The sequence below is a fragment of the Cricetulus griseus genome, chromosome 5 (assembly GCF_003668045.3).
Source record: "Cricetulus griseus strain 17A/GY chromosome 5, alternate assembly CriGri-PICRH-1.0, whole genome shotgun sequence".
NCBI lineage: Eukaryota > Metazoa > Chordata > Mammalia > Rodentia > Cricetidae > Cricetulus > Cricetulus griseus.
Genome location: NC_048598.1, coordinates 14,359,454 through 14,375,610, shown reverse-complemented (window position 1 = coordinate 14,375,610; position 16,157 = coordinate 14,359,454). Strand labels below are relative to the sequence as shown.

Genomic DNA, 16,157 nt, shown 5'->3' with positions numbered 1-16,157 from the left:
GCCTGTGACCATGTCTATGAAGGATTGATGGTTGATGTGTAAGGGCCAAGCCCACTATGGGCGGTACTATCCCTAAGAAAGTGGGCCTGGGCTATACAAGAAAGCTAGCTGAGTATAAGCCAGAGGATGAGCCCACAAGCAAGCTTCCTCTCCATGGTCCCTGCCTCCAGGCTCCCCGACTTCCCTCAGTGAGGGACTGTGACACGGAAGTGTAAGTCAAGTAAATCCTTTCCTCCCCTTTGTTGCTTTTTGGTCAGAGGTTTTATCATAGCAACATGAATTAAGATAGAACAGAGGGCTTCAATATTTTCTTTTATTATTTTTTTCCCCTTTGGTACCAGAGATTGAACCCAGGGCCTCACACATGCTAGCTAGTATGTACCCTACCACCGAGCTACACGTTTGGCCCATCAGGATTTTAGCAGTCATCAATCCAGTGGCCTTCCCTCCATGGTCTCTCATCACCTCACCTCTCAGTTCTGCTCCAATTAGCCTATGTTGTTTTTAACAAAATCTCAGACATTCAACTTTACCAATAAAGACCTGGGAGCCAGATGCTGGGGTGGAAGCAGGCTAGCTCAGAGAGGCAGAGAGAACAGTCAGCTGACATTCTTCCTCGGCTGACGCCCCAGAAGCAGAAGCCTTCTCCCTCTCTCCACTGTCTCCATCCGAACTCCTCAAACTCAATGTCGCGCTCTTCTACTTCCTGTGCGTCTATCTCTCTATCTGCCCTCCAGACTCCATCTTACCCTCTATGTTTGTTTGTTTAATAATTCTATGTTTACTTCCTGTCAACTGGTTGCTTCTTCTACCTCTTGACCTATGGTTGACTTTATTGCATCCTGTTTACAATATTCAACAGAAAGTTATTGAATTAAAAATGTGAGCTAGGGCTGAGCTACACCTCAGCTAGAAACAGGTTTTTCCAGTAAATAACACAATCTCACGGTGGAGAGTGTGGTCAGATACCCTGCAACAATTCTACACTTCATTTCCCCTTTATTCACCAATGCACTTCGGCCATGGTTAAAACTGATGGTCAGCCTGGCAGGACCCAGAATTTCCTCTGCATGTCTGTAAGGCAATTCTAGAACAGGTTAACTGAGGTGGGGAGACCAAACCTAAACGTGGGCGGCACCAGTCCACAGGCTGGGGTACCAGATTGAACAAAACGGGAAAAGCAAATGGAGCAAGGGCTTTCATGTCTCTGGCTTCCACTTCCGCCATTGAGGATACAATGTGACAGTTGCCTCTCACACTCCTATGCCCTCAAACTGTGAGCCCAAATAAATCCCCCATGTCCTTCAGTTGCTTTTGTTAGAGCAATGAGAAAAGTTACCAACACACAGAGCAAGCTAGACTTCTCCCTTCTTCTATTCTTGCATAGGAAAAAATCCACATATCCTGGAGTAGTAATAGTGAGAGCAATCCCAGCACTCAGGAGGCAGAGGCAGGTGGATCTCTATGAGTTTGAGGCCAGCCTGGTCTACATGGAGAGTTGTAAGACAGCTAGGACTACCCAGAGACCCTGTTTCAAAAAAAAAAAAAAGTCCTCAGGTCTAGTCAATTTCACTGTGGTGTGTGTGTGTGTGTGTGTGTGTGTGTGTGTGTGTGTGTGTGTGTTTGTAGGCTGTATGTGTGATCATGCTAAACTCCTGCCTTCCAAGATATCAGTGATACGGATTTACAGTTTAGGGGGAATAAAAAATTAATTAAATGAATATACACAGAGGTCATTAAACTGTGGTGCTGGCTATGAGGCGAAGCATGAGAAACGCTAAGAGTTGATGGCAGAAGTACCTGGGTTTTGACAGTCTGGGGAGTTTCCTTGAGCAGTGGTTATTGGCTGAGCAGCTATCTAAAGGGCGATTGGAACTGGAAAGAGGGACTTCCTGAAGGCGAGGACTGAGTTTAAGGTGTCCTAGACTAGAAATCTCCAGTGCCTGCCTGTTTTTGAGGGAGGACCTTGGGTTGTGGCGTGTGCCTTGTAAGGGCATCCATGAACGACTAAGTGGTTTTCAACTGGCTGCTGTGTGCAGGGTGGATTGAGGGGAGGAAGGAGCTGTTTAGGAAGGCGGAGGAAGGGAGGCTTCCACCAGGCAAGAGAGAAATGGGAATGGGGGAAATTGGCTTAGAAACGGAGGACTTCATAGTCCACCGGAGGCGGAGGGCTCCCAACCACAACGTTTTCCTTGCCCCCTTTTGCATCCAAATGTCTGTGACTGTCACCCTCCCTCCAACAGTGGCTTCACAGAGGTGCACTTTACCTCGGGCCTGCTCCTCCGGGGCGACCTTACTTCCCCCACCCCTCCCCGCGCACACCGCAGGCCTGCAGTTCGCACCTTTCCCGGGAGGTGGCAGCAAACGGAAACTAACCAGTCACTTACGCTCTCATTGGGAAATTTCCCCATATTCCAAAAAAAAAAAAAAAAACAAAAAACCCAAACAAACCGTCTTTCTGAGCGGCCTCGGAGGGCGGAGGGTGTGACTTCACCGGGGAATGTTTCCCGGGGCAGAGGCCAGACTGAGTCAGTGAATTTTGCGGCGGTGCCTCCCTCTTTATTTTTGGCTGTGGCCTGTTTGCACAGGCTTCCTGTGTGGCAGTTGCTGACCTTTGGCAGCCAAACCACCGGCCCAAGGGGACATTCTTCCTTCACTAACTCAGACCTGAGGGTCAAAGAATGAGACAGGCTGAGCCCAGGTGATGACGGAGGGGGGAGTTGACCTGGGAAACATGTTAGAATCTGAGCCTGGCCAGAGAGGGAGACAGGCTCTGAAAGCTGTTGGCAACAGGCTCAAAAGGGTGTAAGTGAAAGACCGAGATTCGTCAAGCAAGGTAAGGGGCAGAGAAAGAGAGGACTGGGTAGCTGGTGAAGAAGTACACCACATACAAACAGCAAAAAACCTGAGGTCAGGTTAGGGGCTATTATTGCCTGAGGAACAAACATCGGAATCCGGGGCCTCCCCTTAGCTCTGGACTGGTTTCTGTCGATCGGTGTGCAGATCTGAACCTACCATGTGACAATCCCTCCAGGAACATGTCTTCCCCGTCTGGCAGGTCTCGTCTTTTCTCTTTCCTCCTTTTTTGGTTATTAGGTCTCACGTAGCCCAGACTGACCTCAAACTCACTACAAACTTTTGATCATCTTGCCTCTACCTCCTGAGTGCTGGGTGCGCACCACCTTGCCTGGGTTATTCAGTGCTAGGGGATTTATGTTCTATATCTACGGGAGGTCTCGACCAACAGAGTTCCCTCCCTAGTCTGTCAGTGTTGGTGTATTAGCCTGTCCAGTTCAGCAGATGTGTGAGGGAGACCTGCAGTGCGTAGCTGTGTGAGTCAGCTCTACGACACTATAACAAATACCCGAGAGAATCCACTTAAAAGAGGAAGGAGTTATTTGAACTCATCATTTCAGAGGTTTCAGTACATGGTTGTCAGCCCTTTGCTTTGAGCCCATGGTGGCACAGGGCATAATGATGGTAGCATATGGCAAAGGAGGCTTATTTCCATCACTGCAGCTGGGAAGCAAAGAGAGAAAGAAAGGAGTTGGGGTCCCACAATCCACTTCAAGAGCACACCCTCCTGACCTTCTATTAGACACCACTTCTTAAAGGTACCACCCACCCCGACCATATCACAGGCTGGAGACCAAGTTTCTCACACAGAGACCTTGGAGGAGCCCTTGGGACTTAAACTATGGAGACAGTCAATCCATCACTTAATCCAAATACTCTGAGAGGATGTCATGCTTTATACTACCAGAGACTGCTGGATCTTAAACCCTGATGCTTGCAGGTCATCTTTAGCGGACCTTGTATTATATTTCCATGTTTTGGTAGCCTGGATTTCCTGATACTAGCAAACATGATATGGCTTCGTCTATCACCATTTCTCCTTGCCTTGGGCTCAAGCCACCTTGAATAACTTGCAGTTCTCAGCCATACTGTTATCTGTCTGTCTGTATGTCTACGTCTGCACCTATAACTCATAGCCACATCTTTGGTAATTGTTTCCATCACCTGAGCTGGTTCTTGACCTATTGCATCAGGCAGGGCTCTCCAGAGCAGCAGAACCAGAAGGTGTACATACAAGTTAGAAGAAGCCCACAGTCTGCCGTCTGTAGGTTTGTGGCATAATTCAGTCTGAGTTCAACAATCTGAGAACTAGGAGCACTGACATTTAAGGGCCAGAGAATATGGACATTCCAATTCAAACACAATGAGCAAACTTGTACTTTGTGATGGCCAGTCAATGTGACAAAATCTAGAATTGTCTGGTAGTTTAGAAGATCTGGAAGTTGGGTGGTTCACGTGTGTGTGTATGAGTGTGTGTGCGTTCACCCATGGAAGAGTACCTTGATTGTGTTAACTGAGGTGAGAAGACCTGCCACTGTGGGTAAGCCATTCCATGGTGGACTGTGCACCTAAAGACAGAAAGCTGAGCAAGCATCGCTACGCATGCCTTCACCCCACTCTGCTTCCTGATTGTAGATGTCCTGTCACTGGCTGCCTTGAACTGTGAGCTGAAATAAACCCTTTCTCCTTTGAGCTTATTTTTGTCTGGGTATTTTATCACAGCAACAAGAACAGGAGCAAAGACATCCCCCCTCTACCCTTTTGTTTGACTCAGGTCAGGGCTCGATCCAAGGGACGCTTCCTCCTGCACTGGTAAGGGTGGGTCTTTTTAAATAGTGTACTGATCTGCTAATCTCTCTAGACATACCCCAAAGCAATGTTTTATCAGCCACCTGGACATCCCTCAAACTGACACAGAAACCGTGTCATAGCCAAGTCACCCTCTCTGTGAACTGGGCACTCATTTTCAGCTTCATCTCTCCAGTCATGCTTCATCTCTAAAGAAAGACAGTAAAAAGTCACAGTTCCACCCAATATGGCATATTTATATTTCATACACTTGAAAAGAAAATGCATTCATCGTTCCTGGAAGAGAGGGTAAAGTCCTCCACTGGTGTTTACTGTTTTCCAGGTACTATAATGAAATATTAACAGTATTTGAATACTGACATAAAAGTCAATTTGATCTTAAAGTGTACGGCAGGGGAATGGAAGAAGAAAGAAAAGCAAAGATATTTGATAGAACTATAATATAAATGTTCATATACACAAACATATTCATAATAAAAGAGGGAGAAACATGAAAATTATAGTGCTCATTTTTGTAACTGGTCACCTGGTCATGGATGGTGGGTTTATTTTAGATGTATTTTTACTGTCTGTATGAGTGTTTTGCCTGAAAATAAATATGTGTACTTCGTGCATGCCTAGTGCCCAGAGAGGCCAGAAGAGGATGCTAGATCCCCGGGAACTGGAATTGTGGATGGTTGTAAGTTGCATGGGGATCAAATCTAGGTCCTCAGCTACAGCAGTAAATGCTCTTACAGCTGAGCTGCCTCTCCAGCTCCCATGGCTGGTGTTTATAACCACTTTCCATTGCTCGCCTGTATCTCCTTTGCCAAGAGCACCAAAATTGATTTTGATTGTATGCAGATTGAGTGACAGGAGCCTGTGGTGATATTTTTTTATGATCTAATAAAGCTTGTCTGAAGATCAGAATGCAAAGCTATCCACGGCCATAGAGGTTAGGCAGTGGTGGTACACATCTTTAATCCCAGCAAGCACACTAGTTAGATATAGAAGCTGGGCAGTGGTGGTGTACACCTTTAATCCCAGCACTAGAGAGGAATATAAGGCAGGAGCTCAGGGTCTCAGGTCATTCAGTCTCCAGTCATGCTAAGGACAGGATGGCCCCAGCCTTGGTAGAGGTAAGAACTCTCTGGTGACTTGGCTGCTTTGCTTTTCTGCCCCAACATCTGCCTCTGGGTTTTTATTGTTCGTGCTACAGGAGCCTTCATGCCTGAAGAGACTGAGAAATTAGTAGTCTTTGGGTCTTTGTACCTTTCCATTGACCTTAATCACAGGGCATGGAAATACAAGTAAACCACTGCCCCCAAATAGTCTTCCTAGCTCTACTATCCAGTAGTAGTCCAATTTTGTGTTGGTGATGGAGAACAAACACCCTAAATGTAATCTTCAATTCTCTCCTTAGCACATTGATACAAAGGCTTGGGGAAGCCAAAGTGGCTACATTGTATCTGAACTTCTGACTAGATGGAATCCCCCAGTCCCTGGTTGAAGCATTCTCTGGGAACAAGAGACAACTAGGCAAGTAGCGCATGACATTGCAGAAATTTTGCTCCTCAATAACTAGGTGTACTGTTACGATAAATCTTTCTGCCAAAAGCTGCCTGAGCCCCACCGCCACGTGTGTGCTTTACGCCAGCCGCCCGCCTTAGTTAGGCCCAAATGAATATACAGAAAGATTTGTATTAGGTTCAAAGCTGCTTGGCCAATGACTAGGATTCTCATCTGTTAGCTCAGTCTTAGCTATCATAAACCTATATATTTTATAAGACTTATCTTATCAGACGCCTTATTGGCGTCCCTCCTTGCCGGTGGATCACATTGTGTCGCTGGAGCAGGAGCGGAGCAGAAAATCAATAAGATAAACATACACAGAAGTACATTCCCCATCAGTGTACAGTGACTTTGAACCACTAAAACCTCCCTATTGGTGAAAGTGCTATATGTTGGCGTACCTGGGTCACACATACAGCCTTCTGAAGAACCTTCTTCCAGCCCCACAGAATACTGTCACCTAGCTGGCATTGTAACCAAGTCTTTAAAAGTCACTGGCTGCTTCAGGCTGGTGGGGAACAGTTACAGCTAGTGAATTACATGAGTGCAGACTCACTGCCACAGTGTTGCCATGAAGTAAGCCCCACGGCCAGCAGCAGTGCTATGTAGGCTGGTGGATGAGGTGCTTTGTAAGTGCACCGTGGGCAGGCAAAGCAAATTACTAGCCGGAGGAAGCATTTATTCCGGAAAGGACAAAACACTGGTTGTTGGTGATTCCAAGCAGTCCATAACTGTTTTCATCTGGCCATTTCCTAGCCATATCTAAGGACTCAGGACGGTTGTCATTGTCCTCCGGAAAACTCCTTGACCACTTAGATATACAGACAGCATGTGCTTTGTTTTGTGCTAGACACTGGAGAAGCCAAATACATAAGTTACAGTCCTGAGTCTAGGTAAGAGGCCCTGTGGGACCTACTGCAATTGACCACAGGCTTCTATGGAAACACATAGGAGAACCCAGTCCAAATGGAGGACCAAAGATGATACTGAGTTAGACAACAGAGGGAACAGAGAGGGAGAAAATGTTTGCATCAAGAATTACTGGTAAGAAGAACTGTATCATATTTGGGCCACTACAGACTGTTTGGCCCAAAAGATAAAGACAGGTACGGTGAAAAAGTAGGCTGAGACTGGTTCATGCAAGCTTATGACAAATAACTTTCCATTGGAATGGTCTTGAGCTTTTATCCTGAAGACCTTCGGGAGAGTCTAAAGGATGTTGAAAAGGGGAGGTGAATAACGCCAGCTCAGGGGACCCAACGCCCTCTTCTGGCTCCCACTGGCACTGCACCCACATGGTGAACAGACATGCATGCAAGCAAAACATCTGCACTTATTAAATAAACAAATCTTTAAGAAACAAAACCCATGACTTTGGCTTCAGTGAGAAGGATACATCAGAGTTAGACAGGAATCAGAAGTGTGTGTGGAGCACAGATGTCCCAGACCAAGACTGACACTCAAGAGCAGGAAAATGGGAAGATTCAGGAGGTAGCAGAGAAAGGGAATTGCTGCAACTGATCAAAAATTCACTCTGGTTTCTGGCTTTGGCACTTGGAGGAATAGTTGCATTATGCAGCAAGATGGAGAACATCAGGGGAGATGTATTTGAGACAAAATATTAGTTTTGGGTAAGTTGAATTCAAAGTTCCTTGTGGTCTAGGGGATGGAGAACTCAATGCAACCTTGTTTATGTAGTGTATACAGAGCCATCAGCAATATCCAGCAACACACACACACACACACACACACACACACACACACAGAGAGGAGAGAGAGAGAGAGAGAGAGAGAGAGAGAGAGAGAGACAGAGGAGGAAGGAAATTTGATATGTGCTATCTCATGAAAGAACCCAGCAGATGATGTGTTAGGTAAAAACAAGCCAGTCATGCCGGGCGTTGGTGGTGCATGCCTTTAATCCCAGCACTCGGGAGGCAGAGGCAGGCGGATCTCTGTGAGTTCGAGACCAGCCTGGTCTCCAGAGCGAGTGCCGGGATAGGCTCCTAAAGCTACACATAGAAACCCTGTCTCAAAAAAATCAACCAACCAAACAAACAAACAAAAAAACAAACCAGTCACAAAAAAGACAAATATTATGTTCTTTTACCTCTACTGAGAGATCTACAGTGACCAAACCCATAGAAAGAAGAATTTTGGCTGCTAATATGTGGAGAGCAGGGAAATGGGGGAGTTGCAATCCCACACCTTCCACCCTGTTCTGGCTCCCATTTCTATCACTGACACAACAGAAAATGCGGTGTTTAAAGCTTGGAAGTGCAGTTTTAATCTCTTGCTTTTTTTTTTTTTTTTTGTGGGAGGGGGTGGCTAAAGTGAGTTGGGCAGTGGACAATGAGACTTACTTTTATTTTCTTCCCTTCAATATTTTTTCCTCACTGGAAGACAGGTGAAAAATCCATTTCTTGTTACTGGTTTCTGATGGGCCTGAATGTTTCTGCAGACTTCCTCGTCGGTCTGATCTGGCAAACAGGCTCACCTTGCATGGATAGAGGGTCAAGGCCCCAGGGCAGCACAGTCACTGTGGGGTCCGTGTACTGAGCCTTCTGTGCCAACATGTAGCATGTACACAAGACATGTAGCATGCTTCAGGGTGGCCCTGACAGCTGTTACAGCACAGTTATGTACTCGGGTTGGGGGAGGGAAGTGAACTGGGGCTGCCCAGCCACCTTGTGCATTTTCCTTGGAGAGATCTCCAAGGAGGATATTAGATTTATTTACACGCATAAACATACACAAGGAAAGATTCCTGGGGCAGTTTCTTGGCTTCTGATATTCTCTCTCTCACTCTGATCCCTCCTGCCCCCACACCCACGCCCACACTACCACCACGAGACAGAGTCTCCAGTAGCCCAGGCTGGCCTCAAACTCACGGTAGCAGAGGATTAGGGTTGCCTTGAACTTCTCGTCCCCCTGCCCTGGGCTCCACTACAGCCAGTTTTATGCAGTGCTGGGACTGAACCTAGGGCTTCATGTGTGCTAGGCAAGCACTCTACCAACTGAGCCACATCTCCAGCCCAGGCCTCTGGTTCTCTGGTTCAGCAGAATAAATTCCATGCAGCCCTAGATGCAGGAGAATGGCTCTGAGATGGGTTGAGGGAGGGAAAAGTGTCGGTTTGTTTTTTTTTTTTTCCCCTTGATAGACTGAGCTTATCAAGGAACAGAAACAGCACCCTCTGTACTATGGCTTCTTTCTTCTCTCTCTCTCTGTCTCTCTGTCTCTCTGTCTCTCTGTCTCTCTCTCTCTCTCTCTCTCTCTCTCTCTCTCTCTCTCTCTCTCTCTCTCTTTCTCTCTCTCCCTCCCTCCCTCCCTCCTTCCTTTATTTCTTTTTAGACAGAGTTCTTCTGTCTTGCCTCAGCTGTCCTATAACTCTCTCTGTAGACCAGGCTATCCACAAATTCAGATATCCTCCTGCCTCTGCCCCGAGTGCTAGGATTAAAGACGAGTGCTACAACTGCCAAGTTAACATGGGTGACATCACCGGGCGTTGTTGGCCCATGCCTTAAATCCCAGCACTTGGGAGGCAGAGGCAGGCAGATCTCTGTGAGTTTGAGGCCAGTCTGGTCTACCAAGCAAGTTCCAGGACAGGCTCCAAAACAATACAGAGAAACCCTGTCTTAAAAACAAAACAAAACAAAACAAAACAAAAGATGGGTGGCATCTTTTCAGAGGCTCTGGACCTCGCCTTAAGCGCTGTCTAGTGGTTGTGAAACTGGTTGGATAGGGGCAGGGATAGCCCCTCCCACCTGCTCCTTGGCTGGATCTACACTAGGTGGGTGGCTCTGTCCTTGTGGAGAGTAGCCACCAAGCTTTTCACCTTGGTCCTGTTCCTACCCTGGTAACAAGGTACCTTTAGCACAGGCTCTTGCTTCCTGTCTACTTTGCTGGGTAGCAAGTTTCAGCAGTCCAGGCAGTCATGGTTAGTACTGGCAATGGCTCCTTCTAGGTGGTCAGGCTTTGAGCTCCACCCCCATAAAAGCGGTAGAAAAAGCATGTGCCTTCCTGAGTCATCTCCCACTTTCTTTTAGCTTGTTCTGGTTTCTTTCCCGTTCTCTCTCAGATGGGTCATGGGGGGGGGGGGTCCAGAAGCATATTGCAGAAAGGGCTGGGAATACAGCTTGGTGGTGGAGACCTTGCCTAACCTATACAAGAGCCTGGGTTCCACCCCCAGATCTTTAAAACAAAACTAAAGCTTGTCATTATTATCCCCAACCCAAAGGAGCTGGTTTGCTTTCTGGCTACTTTTCTGCTTATCATTATATGTAAATTCCAACTTCCTAGCCTCCAACTGGGCAAGTTTTTGAGCTGTGATTAGCAGTACTGTGGAAGCCTCCTGTTCAGAACATTTTCTGATAAAAGGAGGACTCTCTTCATTGAAAAAGATTTCAGAAATACTTTGTTTCTCCCTGTTCTGAAGGCTCCCTTCTCATTCTCCCACCCTCTCCCCAGAGCATTGCCAGATGCCATCTCTTCACAGCTTTGAAAGGCCGCCGTTACATTTGACATTGAGCTAGCGGTTATTAATTCTAGGTGTGGGAATATGGGCTTTCGTTACGGTATTGTTTACACCTTTTCTGAAACTTGTGTGTTTATCAGAACAGAGAATGAATGGCTCTCAGCCTCCTTCCTGGGGCTCGCTGGTGGTTCTGTGCTATCTCGGTTCACAAGCTGTTAGCAGTTCCACACTGTTTCCTTTGTGCTCGGCCAGATCTCAGTGTTCCAGGGCACAGTTTCTCCCACCAAACCACGGACGCCTGCCAACCATTCTTGCTAGGCTAGGAAGTGAACCACCGATCCCAGAGATTAGCAAACAAAATAAGGAGACGCAGGGTCCCCAGGGACCTCTCCACATAGCTCCACCACAGGTACTAACTAGCTTTGCTCCAGTGGCCTGGCTCCTGTTCCCAGGCAGAATAACCCGCTGGTGAGGTGGATAGACTGGTCTGGGCTGGAGTGGCACGTGGCTTGACCCGTGGAAGAGCTGCAGAAGCAGGTTGAAGGTGTCGATCCCTGAGCTTCTGGTTTTAACCAGACCTGGCCGGCCCTCATGAGCTATTTCTTAACTAACGAGCCACGCCCCTGTTTACTCCTTTAGTGTCTTCATTTAGGATAGTGGCTCTCAGGTTGACAAGCGTGTCTGAATCACACAGAGAACTTCAAACACATACCCGAGCTGCTGATTTGGTAGAATTGGGATGAAGCATGAACATTCACTTTTTCCAAGTTCTTAGATGATGCAGAAGTTATTGTTTTGAAACAACACTTCAAGCAGCACCGGCTGGGCTCAGGATCAGTAAAGCACCTGGCAAAGTGCTTACTGTACAAGCATGTGGACCCGAGTTCAGATCCCCGGCACCCACATAAAAAACTGGGTGTACTTATAACCCCAGCACTGGGAGGCGGAGACAGAGGAGGAGGCTGGGTTCGGATGGTCAGATGGTCTAGCTGCATCTGTGAACTTTAGGCTTTTTTAGTCTCTAAAAAAGTGGGGTGGGACTGGCAAGATGGCTCAGGGTGATATGCTGCCAACCTTGACAACATGAGTTCAATCCTCAAAATCTACATGGCGAAAGAAAACAAAAAACTGACCTCCACATAAATGTCATGGCCTGTAGGTGCTCACACATACACACTATAAATACATGGGATAAAGATTATTTTTAGAAAGATAAGGTAGAGAGAAGTCCTGACGTTGACCTCTGGCCTCTGAATGCTCATGCATGGGTGTGTACACAGCTGCATACAAGTGGAAGTTTGAATGTAATTGTCCCCCATAATCTCATAGAGAGTGGCACTATTAGGAGGTGTGGCTTTGTTGGTGTGGGTGTGGCTTTGTTAGAGGAAGTGCGTCACTGTGCGGGCGGGCTTTGAGGTTTCCTATGCTCAGGATACCTCCCAGTGTCTCAGTCAACTTCCTGTTGCCTACAAGATGTAGGACTCTCAGCTATTCCTCCAGCACCATGTCTGCCCGAATGCCACTATGTTTCCTGCCACGATAATAAGTGACTGAACGCCTGAAACTGTAAGTGAGCCCCTTAGTTCAATGTTTTCCTTGTAGGAGTTGCTGTGGTCATGGCGTCTCTTCACAGCAATAGAAACCCTTGACAACACACAGGAATATGTGCATTGCACATCACAGATAACGACTAGTGAAGTCAGCTGTGGTGGCACAGGTCTGTAATGCTGGTACTTAGAAGACAGAAGCAGGAGGAACATTGTCAACTCAAAGCATATTGGATCTACATATCAAATTCTAGATCATCTGGGGCTATTTAGCAACACCTTGCCTCAAAAATAAAAAGATATAAGCACACATCAAAAAAACACTGGTTGTGATATGATTCTGTGATTGGTGCTTAGGTCTTATCTGCTACAATGAAAATAAAAGTAAATAAAATGTAAATAATGTCATAAATATTTTCTGGTACAAGATAGGTTGGGTAGTTTTGTACAGTTCTGTGTTTTAGCCATGCTTCTAACTGTTTGGCATCTGTGCACAAGTATTTAGAGAGTGGGGAGGCTCTGCTTGGGAAGGGGCCCATCAGTGTGTATCTCCACTCAGAAGGTGTCCCCTCTGATCTTATGGCAGCCCCTTCCCATTGTCCTGACTGGAAATGTACACCCCTCCATCATTTCCCCATGCTATATTGCCCAAGCTGTCCCCAAACTCACAGGCTCAAGTCATCCTGGGACCTCGGCTTTCCCTGTAGCTGTGACCACAGGCAAGTGCTGCTGTGCTCAGCTAGTGCATGTCACTTTTAAGAGTACAAATAGGTCTCAGAATTTCACAGTCAAACTGGTATTTGAAGCCATGCTTCAGGGAGTCCCCATTTACTTTCTCATTTTGCTGCTGTCCCCACGGCAATTCTTCTACAAGTCGATATCTGGTTGTCATCTTCCATGCCACCCTCCTAGCTTTGGTGGTCCCCTCTCTGGAGGTTCTGCAGCCGGGCTCAACATACTTGTGTTTTCTGACATGGCTCCGAGTTGGAGAGCATGGTAGAAAGCAAACCCTTGATGTGTGCCCTGTGTGGATGGAGACAAGAGAGAGCTTAGGGGTAGGGAGAGACGTGCTTTGTTTTCACTGGTCAGTAAATTCCCCAGACCATTCATAATGTCAACATTTGGTGCTGGGAGGGAAAGTCCTAAAGAAATTGTCGTTTACATTCTTTACCAAGAACAGAAGGCAAAATGTTGATAATTTGCCTTCTTTATTCCTTATGTAACAATTTTGTTATGACTTTGATTTAATTAAAAAACTTAAATTTCATTTTCTGTGTGTTTTGTCTGAGTGAATATGAGTGGTGCTCTCGGTAGCCAGAAGAGGGCATCAGATCCTTTGGAATTGGAGTCAAAGATGGTTGTTAGCTTCCAAGTGAGTACTAGAAATTGAACCAGGTCCCCTGGAAGAGCAGCAAGTGATCTTAAGATCTGAGACATTTCTCTAGCACTGGGTCTTTAATCTTAGAGCTAAGGATAGTCTCCGCACAGAATTGTGGTTTAGTTTTGTTATCTTCTCTATGATAATATACTGTGTGCACACTACTCTACTAATCTTTCTATTGTTAAGTTCTCATTTATAGGAAAGGTTAAACAATGTCTTTTTTTTTTTTTTTTGAGACAGGGTTTCTATGTGTAACAACCCTGGCTAATCTGGAACTCAGTTTGTAGACCAGGTTAGCCTTGAACTCGCAGAGATCCACCTGCCTCTGCCTCCTGAGTGCTGGGATTAAAGGTGTGTGCCACTACACCTGGTTTAAACAATATCTTAAATGGATAATTTTATTTTTATCGTATGATTTGGGAGTTTTGGGTTTTTTCTTCTATATTTTTAAATTTAAATTGGAAACAAGCTTGTGTTACATGTCAATCCCAGTTCCCTCTCCCTCCCCTCTTCCCATGCTCCCCACCTACCCCCATCCCATCCCCCTCTTCTGCTCTGCAGGGAGGGTGAGGCCTTTCATGGGGGAATCTTCAAAGTCTGTCACATCATTTGGAGCAGGGCCTAGGCCCTCCCCCATGTGTCTAAGCTGAGAGAGTATCCGTCTGTGTGGAGTGGGCTCCCAAAGTCCATTCATGTACTAGGGATAAATTCTGATCCACTACCAGAGGCCCCATAGACTGCCCAGGCCTCCTAACTGACACCCAAATTCAGGGGGTCTGGTTTGGTCCTATGCTGGTTTCCCAGCTATCAGTCTGGGGTCCATGAGCTCCGCTTTATTCAGGTCAGCTGTTTCTGTGGGTTTCTCCAGCCTGGTCTTGACCCCTTTGCTCATCACTCCTCCCTCTCTGCAACTGGATTCCAGGAGTTCATCTCAGTGTTTAGCTGTGGGTGTCTGCTTCTACTTCCATCAGCAACTGGATGAAGGCTCTAGGATGGCATATAAGGTGGTCATCAATCTCATTGTCAGGGAAGGACATTTAAGGTAACTTCTCCACGATTGCTTAGATTGTTAGTTGGGGGTCATCCTTGTAGATCTCTGGACATTTCCCTAGTGCCAGATTTCTCTTTAAACCTATAATGGCTCCCTCTATGATGGTGTCTCTTTTCTTGCTCTCCTCTATTCTTCCCCTGACTCAACCTTCCTGCTCCCTCATGTCCTCCTCACCCCTCCTCTTCCCCCCTTCTCTTTCTCCTAGCTCCCGCTCACCTCCCCCATGCTCCCAATTTGCTCAGGAGATCTTGCCCCTTTCCCTTTCTCTGGGGAACCATGTATGTCTCTCTTAGGGTCCTCCTTGTTTACTAGCTTCTTTGGTGGTGTGGATTGTAGGCTGGTAATCCTTTGTTCTAGGTCTAAAATCCATATATGAGTGAGCACATACCATGTTTGTCTTTCTGTGACTAGGTTACCTCACTCAGGATGGTTTCTTCTAGTTCCATCCATTTATCTGCAAATTTTAAGATATCATTGTTCTTTTCCCACTGACTAGTACTCCATTGTGTAAATGTACACATTTTTTTTTAATCCATTCTTCAGTTGAGGGGCATCTAGGTTGCTTCCAGGTTCTGGCTATTACAAATAATGCTGCTATGAACATAGTTGAACAGATGTCCTTGTTGTATGAATGTGCTTCTTTTGGGTATATGCCTAGGAGTGGAATTGCTGAATCTTGAGGTAGACTCATTCCCATTTTCCTGAGAAACCAACATACTGATTTCCAAAGTGGCTGTACAAGTTTGCACTCCCACCAGCAGTGGAGGAGTGTTCCCCTTTCTCCACATCCTCTCCAGCATAAACTGTCATTGGTGTTTTTGATTTTAGCCATTCTGATAGGAGTAAGATGGTATCTCAGAGTTGTTTTGATTTGCATTTCCCTGATGGCTAAGGACGTTGAACACTTTCTTATGTGTCTTTCAGTCATTTTAGATTCCTCTATTGAGAATTCTCTATTTAGTTCTGTATCCTGCAGTTTTTAATTGGATTATTTGGTGTTTTGGTGACTAGCTTCTTGAGTTCTTTGTATATTTTGGAGATCAGCCCTCTGTCAGATACGGGGTTGGTGAAGATCTTTTCCCAGTCTGTGGGCTGCCGTTTTTGTCTTACTGACTGTGTCCTTTGCCTTTCAGAAGCTTCTTAGTTTCAGGAGGTCTCATTTATTAATTGTCAATCTCTGAGCTACTGGTGTTATATTTTGGAAGTGGTCTCCTGTACCAGTTCATTCAAGGGTATTTCCACTTTCTCCTCTAAGAGGTTCAATGTGGCAGGATTTACGTTGAGGTCTTTGCTCCATTTGGACTTAAGTTTTGTGCATGGTGACAGACATGGATCTATCTGCAACCTTCTACACGCCAGCACCATTTGTTGAAGATGTTTTCTGTTTTTCCATTGTATAATTTTAGCTTCTTTGTCAAAAATCAAGTGTTTGTAGGTGTGTGGGTTAATATCAGGGTTTTCAGGTCCATTTGTCTACCTATTTTTGTGTC

The 16,157-nt window shown here is 46.1% G+C and overlaps 1 long non-coding RNA gene across 1 annotated transcript in view; it reads left to right on the top strand.

The window, feature by feature from the left end:
• The first annotated feature begins 2,564 nt into the window (after window positions 1-2,564).
• The window catches only part of LOC113836093, a 36,242-nt gene continuing 22,649 nt past the window's right edge, over window positions 2,565-16,157 (top strand). Inside the window, exon 1 of the long non-coding RNA XR_004770396.1 lies at window positions 2,565-2,836. This is a non-coding gene — a long non-coding RNA (uncharacterized LOC113836093). The remainder of the gene's footprint in view (window positions 2,837-16,157) is intronic.